Consider the following 16,740-nt stretch of genomic DNA (forward strand, 5'->3'; position numbering starts at 1 on the left):
AACTCTTATAAAGACAACATTTAATTGGGGCTGCCTTCCAGGTTTAGAGGTTCAGTCTAATATCATCAAGGCAAGAGCATGGCAAAGTGCAGGCGGGCATGATGTGGGAAGAGCTGAGAGTTCTACATCTGGTTCCAAAGACAAACAGAAGACTGACTTCCGGGCAGCTAGGAAAAGGGTCTTAAAGCCCACACCCACAGTGATACACCTACTCCAACATGGCCACACCCACTTCAACATGGCCACACCCACTCCAACAAGGCACACCTACTCCAACAAGGCCACACCTACTCCAAAAAGCCACACCCACTCCAGTGCCACCACTCCCTGGGTCAATCATATTCGAATCACTGCAGAGGTATTCAACACAATACATGTCCTCAGTTTGCCAAAACCTATTTTGTAATCTCACTAAATCCATTTCCCCTTCTCTGTTTTCACAGATATTTATCTGGGTTCTCACTGTCCTCTGGGGACAACCACCTGATGTTCGTGCATGAGTGGTGCACGCGTGCATTCATGTGCGTGGTGCGTGCATGCTTAGCACAAGCATGATTCGTGCGCGCATGCGTGCCCACAAGTGTGAGTGTTCGAGTGTACACATATACACATTGCTGCGTGCACGCCTCTGAAGGCCTGAAGTCAATCTCAGATGTTCCTCTGGCACCAGGCACATTTTTCGTTTTGAGACGGAATCTCTCACTAGCCTAGAACTCGCCCAGTAAGCTCAGATGGATGGCCACTGAGCTCCGAGGACCTGCCTGTCTCTACCTCCCCAGCTGTACGATTGCAAACCGATTCCACCTCGCCTGGCCTCTTCGCAAAGGCTCTGGAGCTTGAGCTCAGTTCCTCATGCCCACCATGATTCACAGACTGAGGAATCACCAGTCCTCTGACCAGCATTTTCAAAAGCCCAGATACCCAGATGGAATAACTCCCAACGTTAATTCAGTCCCAATCACTCCGAATCGGAAAGTAACAATGAGATAGGAATAGTGGGTGGCGCACATCTTTAATCCCAGCACACTGGAGATAGAGGTAGGTAGAACTCTGTGGGTTCAAGACCAGCCTGATCTATATAACAAGTTCCAGGGCAGCTAGGACTAGCAGAGAGAGACTGTCTTAGGAAAACAAAATAATGATAATGACAATAACAACAACATGAAATTTTACAAAAAACAAAACCAGTGACTGTGCTCCCACCTCCTAACTTCCTCATTGACACAACCCAGAGACGGACTGCTTTGAGCACAAGAAAAGTGATTCTCTGTCCCAGACCAGCCAGTCGAAGGGCCTGAGTCCAGAGATCAGTCGTCTGTTTGTCTGACTGTCTGTCTGTCCTTCCCTTCACTGGCTACAGGGGTGAAATCGTCATACCTCTGGAGGTGGAAAAGGAGACTTTGGATGAATTTGGGTCAAGTGGAGAATCACGTCATTCTTCATGTGACTTCAAAGGTGGTTTTTTTTTTGGTTCGTTTTTTTCGGAGCTGGGGACCGAACCCAGGGCCTTGCGCTTCCTAGGCAAGCGCTCTACCACTGAGCTAAATCCCCAACCCCAAAGACATTTTTAACGTTTCCAAAATATAGTCTACTCTGTAACATCTTGATTCAGTGATTGGTTCTACCTTGCCTGGGGAAATCCATCCCCTTACATACTTTATGAATTAAAATACTGAGCAACGTCCCACGATGTATTCTGAAAGCTGATGATGGATCATTAAAAAGAATTTTCACGGCCGATTTCTTGGCTCTAGCCTGGCTTCTTTTATGAACGCATTCACTGAGTCTGAGGTAACTAGATTCCGGTTTCTGGGGAGGTTATTCTGTGCATACTCCAAAGCTCATGTCCCTTAATTATTTGTAATTAGTTGTATTGTAAGCTCATATCTGTTTAATTCGTCCTAATTAGCCTCATCATAAACAGAATGGGCGATTGTCACAGGTCGGCTTGTTACACCGATGGGAAACAGCTGGGAGGGATAATTACCTCCAACAACAAATGAACTTGGGCCACAGGGCTGCTGTGAGTAATTACGTCATGCCCCTCTCTGGGAGAAGCGGAGACTTAGAGCATAATACAGGGTCAGAGTAAAGTCAAGTTACCTCCTCTGTACAGGGCAATAACAGTAATGGGGTAATTTTTGTCTTTTTGATGCTTTTTATGAAAGGACAGTTCTTTGTGTGTAAATGTGTGTATGTGTGTGTGCACAAGTGTATGTGTGCGTATGTGTGTGTGCACGCTCACCTGGATGTAAGAACACAGCCACATGAACCCGTTTGTAGTTACACATGTGCGTGCATTGTGAGCACACATTTTCTACATTTTTAATTGTTATATTTTACTTATGTGCCAGTGTGTGTTTGTGAGTGTGCATGTGTGTGTGGGGGGGGGTATATGTAGATCCCCAAGAGTGCAAATGCCCTTGGAAACCAGAAGACCTGCCGGAACTGGAATGAGAGGCAGCTGTGAGTCGCTAGACCTGGATGCTGGGGACTGAGCTCGGCTCCTCTGGGAGGGGCCCTCCTAACCACTGAGCCATCCCTTCAGATCTATCTTGTCCATTATTTTAAACTTCTGTCACCACCTTTGTGAACCCCAAACTGAACAAACAAGTCCACTGGTTCAGTTAACAAGGAGTTAGCGGGAACAGACTAAGTGCACTAAAGAGAGATTCTTCCCACAACCTTGGGATGAAAGGGCTTGGTATTGTTTCTTCTTCATTTCTGAGAACCATCCTTGGAGGCACAGACTTCCTTTCTGGGTAAATTTTGGCCACTAAAAGTCCACAGAGAGAAAGACTACTTTGTAATGATAAATTCGGACGTGCAGAGCATGAAGCTGGACTAAGAACGAGGTCCCTGCTATGTAAACAATCTGTGTAAAGAATTGCAAGGAAACGTGCCAAGGCGTGAGAACACTCACTGAAGACGTTTTCCCTCAGCCATGGAAATCTTGATTACAGGGAAAATAGCTAAAAAGCCACACTGACCGGACAGAAAATGCCATGGTTATCGCCAAGAACAATTCTCTGCCTCCGGGTGGAAAATTGGAAATCGAATTCACTTTTTGCAAGACTTTGGCTCAAGAAACTTCAATGGCAGAATCTGAAACCCCAGTTGAAAGATAAGGATGAGGAATAAATGGCTTCGAGCTCCTGCAAAAAGGTGCTTCAGTGGTGAGGATGCCGGCTCTTTTGGCGAGAAAGTCTTTGAGGTTTCACAGCATAAAGTTTGTAATGAATGGAGGGTTGAGGGTAGAAAACCCCCAGCAGTGGTAACATTAGTAAACTTAAAAGCATTTTACAAACTTTAAAATGTTCTTAAAATGTAGTGGTAAGGGATATAGGTGTATTGCTGGCATTTTTATTTTGTTTTACAAGTTGGGGAAACCAAGGCACAACAATCTTCTGGGACTGTGTCACTTCTCTTGGGGAAAAAAAATGTAACGACCTATATATTCACCATCAACAATAAGCAAATATACTATGAAATTAAAATAAGGGCTGGAGAGATGGCTCAGTGGTTAAGGGCACTTGTTGCTCTTGCAGGGCCCGGGTTAAGTTGCCGGCACCCTACATAAGTGACCCGTAACCATCTGTAACGCTAGATCCAGAGAATCTGTCTCCCTCTTCTGGCCTCCACAGGTATTGCATGCATGTGATGTGTAGATAGATATGGGCAAAACACTCATGCCCTGTAAGTAAAATAAATACACTTTTAAAATAAAATATGGTAAAAATGAATTAGAACTGCGGAGATCAGTAAGAATCATCCTCAAACAGAGAACTTTGGTTTGGTTCGATTTGGCTTAGGTCCCCCCCCCACCCCCATAGGATAACCTTGTACCTACCTCTACCTCTCAAGTCCTGAGATCTCAGACTTGTGCCATCATGCCCGACACACACAGAATCCTGAATCAAAAAAATGCAATTATATAATAATAGAGAGAGCATATTGTCATGTTTGAAAACATCCAAACAATATGTTAAATATTGCTTTTAATATAAATCGGGAAGCTCTCCATGGGAGTCCATGTGTCAATATTGGATTGTGTTTACCTATAATAAGAAAAAAGTAGAGAAAATGTAGAGAGGAAGTTATGTTTCTTAATTAAGCTAGGGTGCGAATATACTGTATCATTCTCCCTGGGCCTTCTCTATGCGTGAAATTGTTTCAAATAAAATTATTCTGCCTCCTCACTTTAGATCAACGCAACCTTTTGTCCTATTTATCTCTCAAACGCCCCCCACTCGAAAAGCCTTGCTACCCCAGTTTTTACAGATGAAGGCTCCAAGCTAGGTCTTTTAATCACATGTCCCACATGTGACAGAGGAAAACCTAGGGTTCATTTCCAGCTCTGTCAAGTTTGCTTTCCATTGCTGGTCAAATACTTGACAAAGAACATCTCAACAGAGGCGGGGCTTATTTGGCATAGCGTTCTAGGGTACAACTCATCATAGCAGGCAAGGCGAGCTGGCAGGAGCTTGAGGCGGCTGGTTACATTGTATACGCACTCAGGGAGAGGAGACCAATGAACTCTCTTTTTGAGTCCGCCTAGAACCCTAGCCCAGAGAATGGCGCCACCTACAGTTTGGGTGGTGCTACTACTTCAGTTAGTCTAATCTGGAAATTCCCTCGTAAAAAGGCCAGAAAAGAGTGTCACCTGCGTGATTCTAGATCCTGTCAATCATCATGAACCATCGCACCACGATATAGCACCACCCTCAAGGGAAAAGGCACCAGATTGCAAATGCAACTTTTGTACAGGGTGCATGCAACTCTAATTTCCCTACCTGAGCGCCTTCAAAAGATCTGACACTGTTTCTCCCACTTCATTTGCATGTTTGCCTTCTCAACAAAGAAGAAAGAAAACCTCCTTCCTCAGCCACGTTCTGCCTGAGTCACTGCTCCCATCGAGCCCAGACAGTGTCTACTCTACCAAGGAACAGGTCATAGCTGTGCGTCTGTCCAGGAAGCGGCTGCTTCTACAGCCAGCCACAGACTTCTTCCTTCAATCAAGGCTTTGTATCACACTGCTCCCTGTCTGTGGTTTTGTATGTTTTTGTTTGTTTTGTTTGGTGGGGAGGAATGAATAACTGGCCTAGAATGGGCTTGGGGTGGGATGGGAATGTTTGACACAGATCCACGCCGGATTCATGATCTCAGCCTGGATCATATTGTACTTTGAAGGACAGCAGAGTTTAGGAGGCTGAAACCATGGAGACAAATAATTTATAAATTCTTATTTTCCCCCATCACTTTGGCCAGCAATGGGCTGCCCTTCCTAAGCCAGAGAGAACAGAGTTAGACTGCATTGCTGCTGTAGTACTACCATAGAGAGGGACCGTGATTCAAGGATGACTACAGAACTAGGAAGCCTGGTCCTGTGTAGATAAGTCTGACCTTCTGTTTTAACGTTGCTGAAATGCCGCGGCTGGGTTCGGTGTGCTCAGAAGCTCCGTAAAATCATGTCTCCGTGTGCACATGTAGAAAGGATATTTATCACATCACAACCCCCAGGGCTGGTGTCTGTGCTCTTGGCCCCACCCCCTATAGTTCAGGGTGTAGGGAGATGGTTCCTTGAAAAAACGAAAAAGCTAGCCCAGTCATCTCTCACACTGACAGCTGGAGGGAATCTTTGTGGTGTGCCAGGTACCAGGCTGGCCCCGCCTTCTGTGACACAAGACCCACTGACGTAAATGAGTCTTGGAATTCAAGTGGCCTTTGGAGATCAAAGCTCAAAGTAAGGGGGAAGCGATGTGTTATGGCTATTCTATGGGTATGTGGAGTGATCAGCACCTCAAACATCCTTCAGGGGGTTTCCCTGGCGGAACCCTAGAGCCCTGACCTTCACAATCTCAGGCTGGTCTAGGAGGTTCAACAGTCCTTAGGTGCCATGTCTCATGGGACAAAAAAGTACTGTGGCAAACACTACTGTCACTGTCTTGGGGAATCTGTGAAGTTCTGGATCTCAGCCTTTTTTTAAGTTGCTAATCTGTGTGTGTGTGTGTGTGTGTGTGTGTGTGTGTGTGTGTGTGTGTGTATGTAAGTGTGCATGTATGTGCACGTGAGTGCATGTGTGTGCATGTGTGTGTGTATGTGTGTGATTGTGTATGTGTGTGTGCATGTGTGTGTGATGGGGGATATGTTTGTGACTATGTGTGCATGTGAAAGCCAAAAGACCTTGGGTATCATTCCTTAGATAACATTCACAATTTCTTGGCATTTTCCCCCTTTGAGGCTTCTCATTGGCCTAGAACTTGGCAAATAGGCTGGGATGGCCCCACAGCAAACCTCAGATATTCACCTGTCTCTGCCTCCCCAGGTCAAGGATTCTAAACACATACTGTGCCCAGCTTACATCATTCCTTCTTCATATTACAAGGAGGAAGTCGCACCTCCGAGGTCTCTGGCCTTCATACCTCATCTCTGCGTCCACCCTACGAATGGAAGCCGTGATGTGCGTTCCCAAGTAACCTTCTCAACAGTCACAGAGATTCATCCTGTCCTCCTCTGCTTCCTGTGTGGTCCCCACACCTCCCTCAAGTCATTTATCCAAGTCACTAAAAAGCGTTTCTCACAGTGCAAAAAAGAAAGTATATCTTTATTGAATTACACATGGATCATACAGAAAAAGAGAAAAAAATCATACCAAAAATATGACAATCGCTCATTCTTCCTCACCTCTCACTCTTCCTTCCACTCTTCCTCTCTCTCTCTCTCTCTCTCTCTCTCTCTCTCTCTCTCTCTTCCTCTCTTCCTCTCCTGGCTTGACACGATAAAAAAAAATATGACAATCAACAAAATAAGGTGTGCCAGATTTCTTTGATTGTGTTATTACAAAATCCTTTGGCCATTAGGAACCTATTTTATCTCATTTTGGGTTTTTTGTTTGTTTGTTTGTTTTCCATTTTGATTATACATGTCTAAAATACATTACATTTGTGTTATACAAGGACTTTTTTTTCACACAAGTATACGTGAGGAGGAACACAGCCCTCCTCTATATGCCCTCCGCCTTCCCGTTAATCTCCTCTAAGAAACTTGACTTGAAGACAGGTAGACAGGTGGCTCGGTGGTTAGAAGTACGAACGGCCCTTGCAGAAGACAGGAGTTCCCTTCCCAGCACCAACATAAGGCAGCTCGCAAATCCCTGTAACTCCAGTCTGGAGGATCCAATGTCCTATTCCAGCCTCCACAGGCACCTGACTTATGTGCATGCACACACACACACACACACACACACACACACACACACACCATTAAAACAGAAGTCCATAAAAACAGAGAGTACCTGAATCGAACAACGTGATGTTGTACTGTGTAGTGAGGATGGTGGGTCATGGGATTACCTAGTGAGGCCCTTGACAGCATGTTCAGTGATGGGGACGTGGGTAAAGTGTGCCCCATCTTCCTTCACTTCAACTCTGATCTTCCTGCCTCATGCTGCAGAGCTGGATAGAGGGAGAGCATCGTTAGAGACACAAACCCATATGTCAACATGGAAACACTGTCTATGAAATTCTCTCAGGAGATGTTCACATTCTGGTCTCTCAGTCACCTCAGACTAAGTGAAAAGGGTACATGTCTATCTTTTAAATGCTTGTTGTTGTTGTGTGTGTGTGTGTGTGTGTGTGTGTGCACGCTCGCGTGTGTGCGCACGCGCAGGAGGCGTACATGTGAATGCAGGTGCCTGTAGAGTCCAGAAGAGGGTGTGAGGTTCCCTGGAGCTGGAACCTCACCGAGGGCTGTGAACCACCTGACAGGACGGAACTCAGAATCTCTGCAGAGCAGCAAGGGCTCTCAACCACTGAGCCCTGGTTCCGCCCCTCGCCCCTGGTTCCGCCCCTCGCTGTGTATTTTTAACTCATTGACTCATATGATTCCTGAAAGTTTTCATTTGAGCAATTACTTCATGGGCTACAGAGTTCTGTTCTGGGGCTGGGGGTGTAGTTCCGCTGGTAGAAAGAGTCTGAGTAGCTGGGAACATGCACAGATGGTGGAGTATTCGTCTAGGATGCCCAAAGCCCTGGGTTCCACCTCCAGGACCGTATACACCAGGCGTGGCACGAAGCAGACCTATTGATGCACACTGTAAGCCCAGCAGTGAAGCAGATCCAGTTGTGAAGTTTAAGTATACAGACACCACTTTTTCTTTCTTTCCTTTTTTTAAAGAATTGTTTATCTTATGTATACTTTAGCTGTCTTCAAACACACCAGAAATGGCAACAGACTCTATTACAGACGGTTGTGAGCCACCATGTGGTTGCTGGGATTTGAACTCAGGACCTCTGGAAGAACAGTCAGTGCTCCTAACCACTGAGCCATCTCTCCAGCCTACCATTTTTGTTTTTGTTTTTGTTTGTTTGTATCCTCAACGGTTTGCTCATTTGTCTGTCTGTATTTGTATGTGAGTGTACACACATTTATGCCCAAGTGCACATACACAGAAGCCAGAAGACTTTGACAGGTATCTTCTCTACTATTCTTTGCCTGTTTCTATTCAGTATATTATGGGATATGTAGCAAATCCAATATTTTTTTAAAGATCACAAAAAAATTGGGCCTACAAAATGGTTCAGTGGGTAAAGCCCAGCCTGCGGTAAGTTTCTGGAACCAACACTGTGAAAAGAGAGAACGAATTCCTGCAAGTTGGTCCTCTGATCTCCAAGCGTGTGCAGTGTACAGCACATGACTGCACGGTCATAACCACGAGAGAGACAGAGACAGGCAAAGACAGGCAGAGACAGAGGCAGGCAGAGAGAAAGAAAAAGAAGAAGGAAGGAAGAGAACTTCACAAAAAGATCCCTATAAGAATCACACTCTTATTTCTAAACAACAGATTCTTTCTTTCCTCTTCAATACCCAAATGAGCATCTGCTGGTGGGGGAATAAAATACAAACCGATGTTGACGCCCGTTAACAAGGAAGACGAAAACTATCGCTTCTCAGCCTTTTGGCTAAGATCAAGTGTAGGAAAACTAAAGCTTTCCTTTCAAGAATAAAGATGAACTTTGGAGAGTACAGAGCCTAGCTTGACTGTCATCCACGGAGCGCTAGAGAAATTGCATTTTCTCTAAAATTCCTCCTCATGGATTTTATGCATGTGCATGTGTGTGCATGTGTATGCAAGCCTCCAAGACACTGGAGGGGTAGCCATGCTGCTCCCATGACCCTGTTCCCAAGGAGGTTCACCAGCACGAGTTCCTGTTGAGTCCTCTCCGAGCTGACTCCAGTTACCCCAGTCCTTTGGACCTACAGTTGCTCCTTGGCAGGCGTTGGCTTACAACCTTCAGAGTTCCAAAAGTGTGGACTGAGCCGAAGTTCACATCCCATCAATAAGTGAAGGTCATTCTGTAGGTTGCCTTATATACTGGTCCCTTCGGAGACAAAGCATCCTTCCTCCCTAGATACAGGGCATGTGAGTCCAATGGTCATACTTCCCTATCCCTCCTTTCCTCCCACTGAGCCCCTCACTTCCTCTTCCTCACGTGTGACTTTGCACATGGAGCAAATGACCCAGCTATCTCTGCATTATGAGTATTCTGCCCAAATCACCTAGAAGTGTTCTATCCAGTCCAATCAAGTTCATCATCACTGTAGGATACACTATGTGGTCCTCATCTTCATCCTTGGGGCCAGAATTGTAGTATATTCCCTATGTTCTGGCCTTTTCATAGTCCTCTTCTATCCATTACACTGTAGGGAACAGAAGACCATAAGTTTAAGACCAATTAAGGTTTAGACATCATGACACTGATGTGGATATCCAAAACGAGTCATCCAAAAACTGGATAACTAGAGAAGCCAGAGTAAGCAGTGATGTAATCTATCCTAATATTGTTTCAACAAACTGCCATGTTTGAGCATATTGTGTATAAATATGCCCTTGAAGCCAGAGAGGGTCATCTTTCATTTGACCTGTGTGTCACTCTTTGTGTGTGTGTGTGTGTGTGTGTGTGTGTGTGTGCGCGCGTGCGTGCGCACACCTGCCTTTGTGCAGCCTGTATGCACCGATGTGTGCCTGGGTGTCTGCCTCTCCCTCTCTTGATTGGATCTGGGTTTCAGATACAAGATCTCATGTAGCCCAGGCTAACTTCAAACTGGCTATAAGACCAAGGATGACCTTGGATTCCCAATTGTCTTGTTTCTACCTCTCTGGAATTATGGGCATATGCCAATGCCACCATGTCCAGTTTTATGCAGACACTGAGGATGAAGCACACCCTTCGTCATAGGCGCTCCCTCAGCACATACTGAGCTGCCCACACTCGACCCCTCTGTGGTGGGGAATTCCTCTTCCTCTTCCTATCACAATTGGTCTCTGTTCTACAGATCATTATTTCTCAAGTAATTTATTTTCCATAGCCGTGGGTGTTTTGCCTGCATGTGTGTCTGTGTGAGGCTTTTGGATCCTGTAGAACAGGACTTACAGACAGCCGTGAGCTGCCGTGTGGGTGCTGGAAATTTAACCAGGGTCTTCTGGAAGAGCACCCAGTGCTCCTAATCCCAGATCCACCTCTCCAGCCCCATCTATAGATTGTCACTAAGGCATATTATCATATTTCTATACACCCAATTTCTCTAGAAGAATCTAAAGAACAAACCCGGCTATCCACAGTGATCAGCTCCACAGACAGAGAAGGTTTTCTTCTCCTCTGTGGCCATGTTGTTCCTAAGGCAGGGTTAAGGACGTAGGTATTCTAGGAAGGTTTACTGAGCAGTTGTTCAGCCTTTGCCTTAAAAGCTTTCAGTCGGCGTCTGGAGACAACGATCAGAAATGGCACCTCACAAGGGGAAGGAAAAGAAGGAGGAACGGGTCATCAGCCTTGGACCTCAGGTGGCTGAAGGAGAGAGTGTATTTGGTGTCTGCCACATCTTTGCATCCTTCAGTGATACCTTTGTCCGTGTTACCGATCTTTCTAGCAAGGAAACCATCTGCCGAGTGACTGGTGGAATGAAGGTAAAGGCTGACCCAGAAGAGACCTCTACACATGCAGCCATGTTGGCTGCCGAGGATGGGGTCCAGAGGTGCAAGGAGCTGAGCACAACTGCCCTGCATATCAACTCTAGGCCACAGGAGGAAACAGGACCAAGACCCCTGGACCTGGAGCCCAGTCAGCCCTCAGAGCTCTTGTTCGTTCTGGGATAAAGATGGGGAGGATTGAGGATGTCACCCCCATCCCCTCTGACAGCACTCAAAGGAAGGGTGGTCGTCATGGTCACCGTCTGTGAACAGGACTTCTCAAGTTATTTTCTGTTAATAAATTGCTTTGTGTAAGCTAAAAAGAAAAAAATGTTTCAGTCTTTGCTTTAAATGGATTGGTCTTAAAATCTTAGCAACAAGGACGTTGTCTTATTAAGGTTTCATTGCTGTGAACAGACACCATGACCAAGGCAACTTTTATAAAGGACAACATTTTAACTGGGGCTGGCTTACAGTTTCAGAGGTTCAGTCCATTATCCTCATGTACAGGCAGACATGATTCTGGAGGATCCGAGATTTCTACTTCTTGATCCACAGACAGCAAAAGGAAGAGGCTCTGATTCTATGCTGGGAAGAATTTAGGCATAGGAGACCTCAAAGCCACCCCCGCAGTGACACACTTCCTCCAACATGGCCACACTTACTCAAACAAAGCCATACCTCTTAATAGTGCCATTCCCTGTGGGCTAAACATTCAAGCACATGACTCTATGGACCACAGACATTTACTTAAGACACTTCAAGAAAAGAAGGAAGATTTGCCAAACGACCTGTAGATATGAGAGCAGTTCCTAGAACCCAGGGAACCCAATGACTAGACCAGAACAGTAAGAAACCATTAACCACACCCAGGACCTGAGAGCTGAATTTGCCATGAAAAGGGCCCCAAACCCGAGCGGTTTCCAGAGCGGCAGATTAAAAACAGAGCACATCCCCAGCATCTGCTGGCCAGACTCACATGGAGTAGAGCCAGCTGTTAAAACTGTATTAGAAACGTCAGCCTCTGGCACAGCCCTGGGCTGGACAAACAGTGGGTGCTGAGGGAGGCCAAAACCAGTACCACAAACCTGGAACCACCGACCCAGCTAAGAGATGGTCCCCCAGGCCAGTCCTTATTCTTGTCAGAGACAGGATCCTCCCCATCCTGGGGAGATGGGATACTCTCTCTACTAGCTCTGACATTTGTACAAGAGTGCTTGTTTCCCATGCCCCCTGGGAATTACTCGTGCTTCAGCAAATTCATTTTATCTGTGAAACTAGAAAAGATGGTCTCTTTTCTTCATCTCTATTTTTTCCATTTATGAAATTCACCTACTCTAGAGAAAGGAAGAAACTCTTGTGGAATCATTTACAGAGGTGAGTATTTGTTTAAAACATGAATTTTTTAAAAGGGGGGACATCAAAGTTGTATCAAGTACTCAGATTTTTTCAGCTCGATGCCACAAGCATTTGTTGAGCAACGTGTGGATTGCAAGGCATTGTGGGAAGTTCAAGGATAAATTACAGATGGTGGTCTAGCCCTCCCCACAGGGATGGTAAGACATCTGTCCAAAGATAGACTCTGACATATGTTCTCATAAGGATTACTTGGTAGTCTGAGATAGCTTCGAGGGACTTACGAGAATATAAAGATGGACAGAACTTTGATCGATGGGAATTTCGAGGAATGAAGAGCTAGAGGGGTTACTTCATGCTGTGATCTAAATGTTTCCCCTTCAAAACTTTAATTGCTGTTTAATCAGCACCAGGACAGTTGCAGAAAGGTGTGGTGACTGGTTTTATGTCAACTCAACACAAGCCAGAGTCACTGGAGAAGATGAAGCCTCAACTGAGAAAATGCGTCCATACGATCGAACTGTAGGCAAGCCTGTAGGATATTTTCTTAATTAGATCTTGATGTTAAAGGGTCCATTGCGAGTGAGGCCATCCCTGGACTGGTGGTCCTGGGTTCTGTAAGAAAGCAAGCTAAGCAAACACAGAGCGCAAGCCAGTAAGCAGCACCCCTCCATGTCCTCTGCATCAGCGCTTGGCCTGTCTGAGTTCCAGCCCTGACTTCCTTCAGTGATGAACAGTGCTGGGGGCATGCAAGTCAAGAAAACCCTTTCTTCCCTAAGTTGCTTTGGTCATAGTGTTTCATCACTGCAATCGTGACCCTGATTAAGACAGAGGGGGAGCCTTTGAGGGACGATTGGTCCATGAGCACCCTGATGACAGAGCAAGAAGGTCCTCACCACAAACTGGCACCTTGACCTTGGATTTTTCCATTCTGTAGAACTTTGAGAGGATAGATTTCAGTTAATTACAAGTTATTCATCCCTGGCGTTCTGTGGCAGATCACAAAGTGGCTAACACTTCAAATATAAGAGCTATCTACCACTTTAGGTAAACTGCTGTCTCAGATCTAGAATTTGTGAACTCAGTGACTTTTGTAGTAGACTCAGATGCAAAAAAAATTAGTTCATTTATTAATTAAAAGATGGTGAATATTAACTTAGGATTGTGGCAGTATTTATCTGTCTGTCTGTCTGTCTCAAATTAATAAGAAGTAAGCATGCCTCCCCATCAGAACTACAATCTCAGCTCAGACCCAGTATTCCCTGCCTAAAATGTTCCCATGCCAAAGGCCTGTAATTCAGAAACAATTCTGAGCTGGTTTAAAACGTCTGAAAAAAAAAGAATCTCTCCAGAAAGACTTTTGTCATTGTGCTAAAAAAAAAAAAAGAGAGGAAATTGGGAAGTTCCATTTATTTCAACTCCTGCTTAGCTTTGCTCCAGAGGGCAAAATTACAAAAATAGATGAGAATGAGAATTGAATTTTCCATTATGGTTTTCAACCCTGTCATAAGAATTTATGGGAAGAGTAAAAATTATGAAAGCCAAAAAGCGCATTTAGGAGGACGGAGTCTCTTTATTTTCCAAACGATATGGCCTTTTAAAAGACATTGCCAAATGCAGTTCCGAACACAGGGGAATGAAGATGGGATTTTAAACATTTCTCTTCAGTTTTCAGTCTTATGATTCCAGAGTGTACCCACAGGCATGGCCCCATCCAAATGGTATCAGTTATATTGCATAGCACCCTGCTATACACCAGGCATTTCGCCCCTACTTAGCTGGCAAGGAAACTGAGACAGGGAGAAGAAGCTTGTGTAAGCTCACTCAATTAGTTGGCTGGTAGGATTGACAGACAAAATACAAAAGCCCAAATGAACTTGCAATTCATCTGGCAGATAACACATAAAATTCTCGAATAAGCATTTTCCACACAGTACTTAGCAAACACTCATACTAAATGGTGCTTGTGATGGTTTGTATGTGCTCAGCCCAGGGAGGGGCACTATTAGAAGATGTGACCCTGTTGGAATAGTTGTGTCACTGTGGGAATGGGCTTTATAGCCCTCATCGTAGCTGTCTGGAAGTCAGTATTCTACTAGCAGCCCTCAAATGAAGATGTAGAACTCTCAGCTCCTCCTGCACCATGCCTGCCTGGATGCTGCCATGCTCCCGCCTTGATGATAATGGACTGAACCTCTGAACCTGTAAGCCAGCCCCAATTAAATGTTGTCCTTTATAAGAGTTGCTTTGGTCGGGGTTGGGGATTTGGCTCAGTGGTAGAGTGCTTGCCTAGCAAGCGCAAGGCCCTGGGTTCGATCCCCAGCTCTGAAAAAAAAAAGAAAAAAAAAGAAAAAAGAGTTGCTTTGGTCATGGTGTCTGCTCACAGCAGTAAAACCCTAACTAAGATAGTGATTTTGTGTTCTTTGAAATCCAAACTCACTTGGGTAATCTGTATTTTGACCTACTAAATCTCGGAAGTCATAGCTAGCAATGGCCAGACAGAAAGAACAACTAAGTTATAGATAGCATCAATGAACTCCTGGGGCCATGAATTTAGCAGTATGTCCTCCTAATGGTAAATAACAACAGTAGTTTATTGATCACTAGTAAATGTTAGTTTATTGTGCCCTTAGTACAGGTGGTCTCTCTCAACCCTTACAAGTTGTGAGGATTAGTATTTATTGTCAAGTCCATGAAAACTAGAACTGTATAGGAGAAGACTCTCTGGGGATGCCTGTGGGAGATTATCTTAATTAGGTCAGTTGAGTTGGAAAGGCTTTCCCAAATCAGATAGCATTATTCCCCCAGGCTGAATGAAAATGAGACAGGGAGACCAAGTTTATTGGCATACATCTTTAATCACAATACCCGAGAGGCAGAGGCAGTTGGATCTCCAAGTTTGAAGACAGTGTGATCAACAGAGGGAGTTCCAGGCAAGCCACGGCTATATATATAGTGAGCTTTGTGTATTAGTTAGGGTTTCATTGCTATGAAGAGACACCATGACCAAAAAGAGCTTGACCAAGCCATTTCCTCATCTGCACCCTGGCCATTCTGTAGATGACAGCAAGGCTGGTGGGTAGAAATATGCGTACTAATGATATGGCAGTAATATTCCTAGTCTAAAACAATAACAGGACTTGGAGGTTGATCAGCTGGTAGAGTTCTTAACACACACAAAACCCTTGCATTCAATCCCCAGCACCACATGAACCCTTTGTGTAGTGGCAAACACCTGAAATCACAACACTCAAGAGATTGAGGCAGGAAGATCAAAAGGTCAAGATTGTTGTGTTAGTTGATATTCTCTTGCTGGAGACAGACACCTGACAAAAACAACTTAAGAAAGGTTGCATATATTTTGACTCACAGTTCAGGGGATACAATCTATCACAGCAGGGAAGGCATGGCGGCACATTGTATCCACAGTCAGGAAGCAGAGAGAGATGAATGCTGGTGCTCCACTCACCTTCTCCTTTTTATTAAGTCTGAGACCTCCACTCAGCCTAGGGGTTGGTGCTGCCCACATTTACAGTAGATCTTCTGGCCTCAGTTAACCCAATCTAAACGACAAAAACTTCCTCTCAGACAAGCCCAGAGATTTATTTCCATGGTGACTTCAAATCCTACCAAGTTGACAATGTCAACCATCAAACATCCTCAGCTGCATAAGGAGCTGGAGGCCAACCTGGATCATGAGAAATCCTGTTTCAAAAATGCAAACAAGGGGGCTGCAGAGATGGCTCAGCGGTTAAGAGCACTGGGTGCTCTTCCAGAGGTCTTGAGTTCAAATCCCAGCAACCACATAATGGCTCATAACCATCTATAATGTGATCTGATGCCCTTTTCTGGCATTCAGGCATACATGCAGCAAAGCACCCATATACATACATACATACATACATACATACATACATACATACATACATCTTTTGAAAACAAATAACAATAATGCAATAATAACAGAAACAATAACTTACATCACTTCTCTGCCTCCAGTGAACCAGGAGCTCAAGCTTTTCCACGCTAGCTATTTAAACTACTAAACTCTTCTCATGCCTACTGTCAAACATCCGGCCCCCTGAGCTCCCTTAGGGATCCTTAATGTCCTCTTCTAGAGGCTTCTGTGTGTACTGCCCTGGAGAGTTAACAGCACAAAGGGGCCTTTAGGATTCCTGTCTGGTGTTATGATCAGTGCCTCTTCTGCTCTATCAATGACCCTACTAGATATTTAGAAAACTGCCTCAATGTCATACACCGAGCCTATTTAGTTGTTATACTTCTCCTGTATTCTGGGAAAAAAGACTAAGATTTATAACTGCCAGACTTTACCACAGTACCTTCTCACAGTGGTTCTCAACCTCTGGGTTGTGACCCCTTTGGAGAGAGAGAGAAAATGTGTGTGTGTATGTGCATGT

At 44.9% G+C, this 16,740-nt stretch overlaps 2 pseudogenes; both read left to right on the plus strand.

Moving 5' to 3' along the window:
- The first annotated feature begins 8,940 nt into the window (after positions 1-8,940).
- Positions 8,941-9,093, plus strand: LOC116887748 (annotated as a pseudogene).
- Positions 9,094-10,768: 1,675 nt separating this feature from the next.
- Positions 10,769-11,277, plus strand: LOC116887541 (annotated as a pseudogene).
- Positions 11,278-16,740: the final 5,463 nt, after the last annotated feature.

This window comes from Rattus rattus, chromosome 18 (genome assembly GCF_011064425.1).
Source record: "Rattus rattus isolate New Zealand chromosome 18, Rrattus_CSIRO_v1, whole genome shotgun sequence".
NCBI lineage: Eukaryota > Metazoa > Chordata > Mammalia > Rodentia > Muridae > Rattus > Rattus rattus.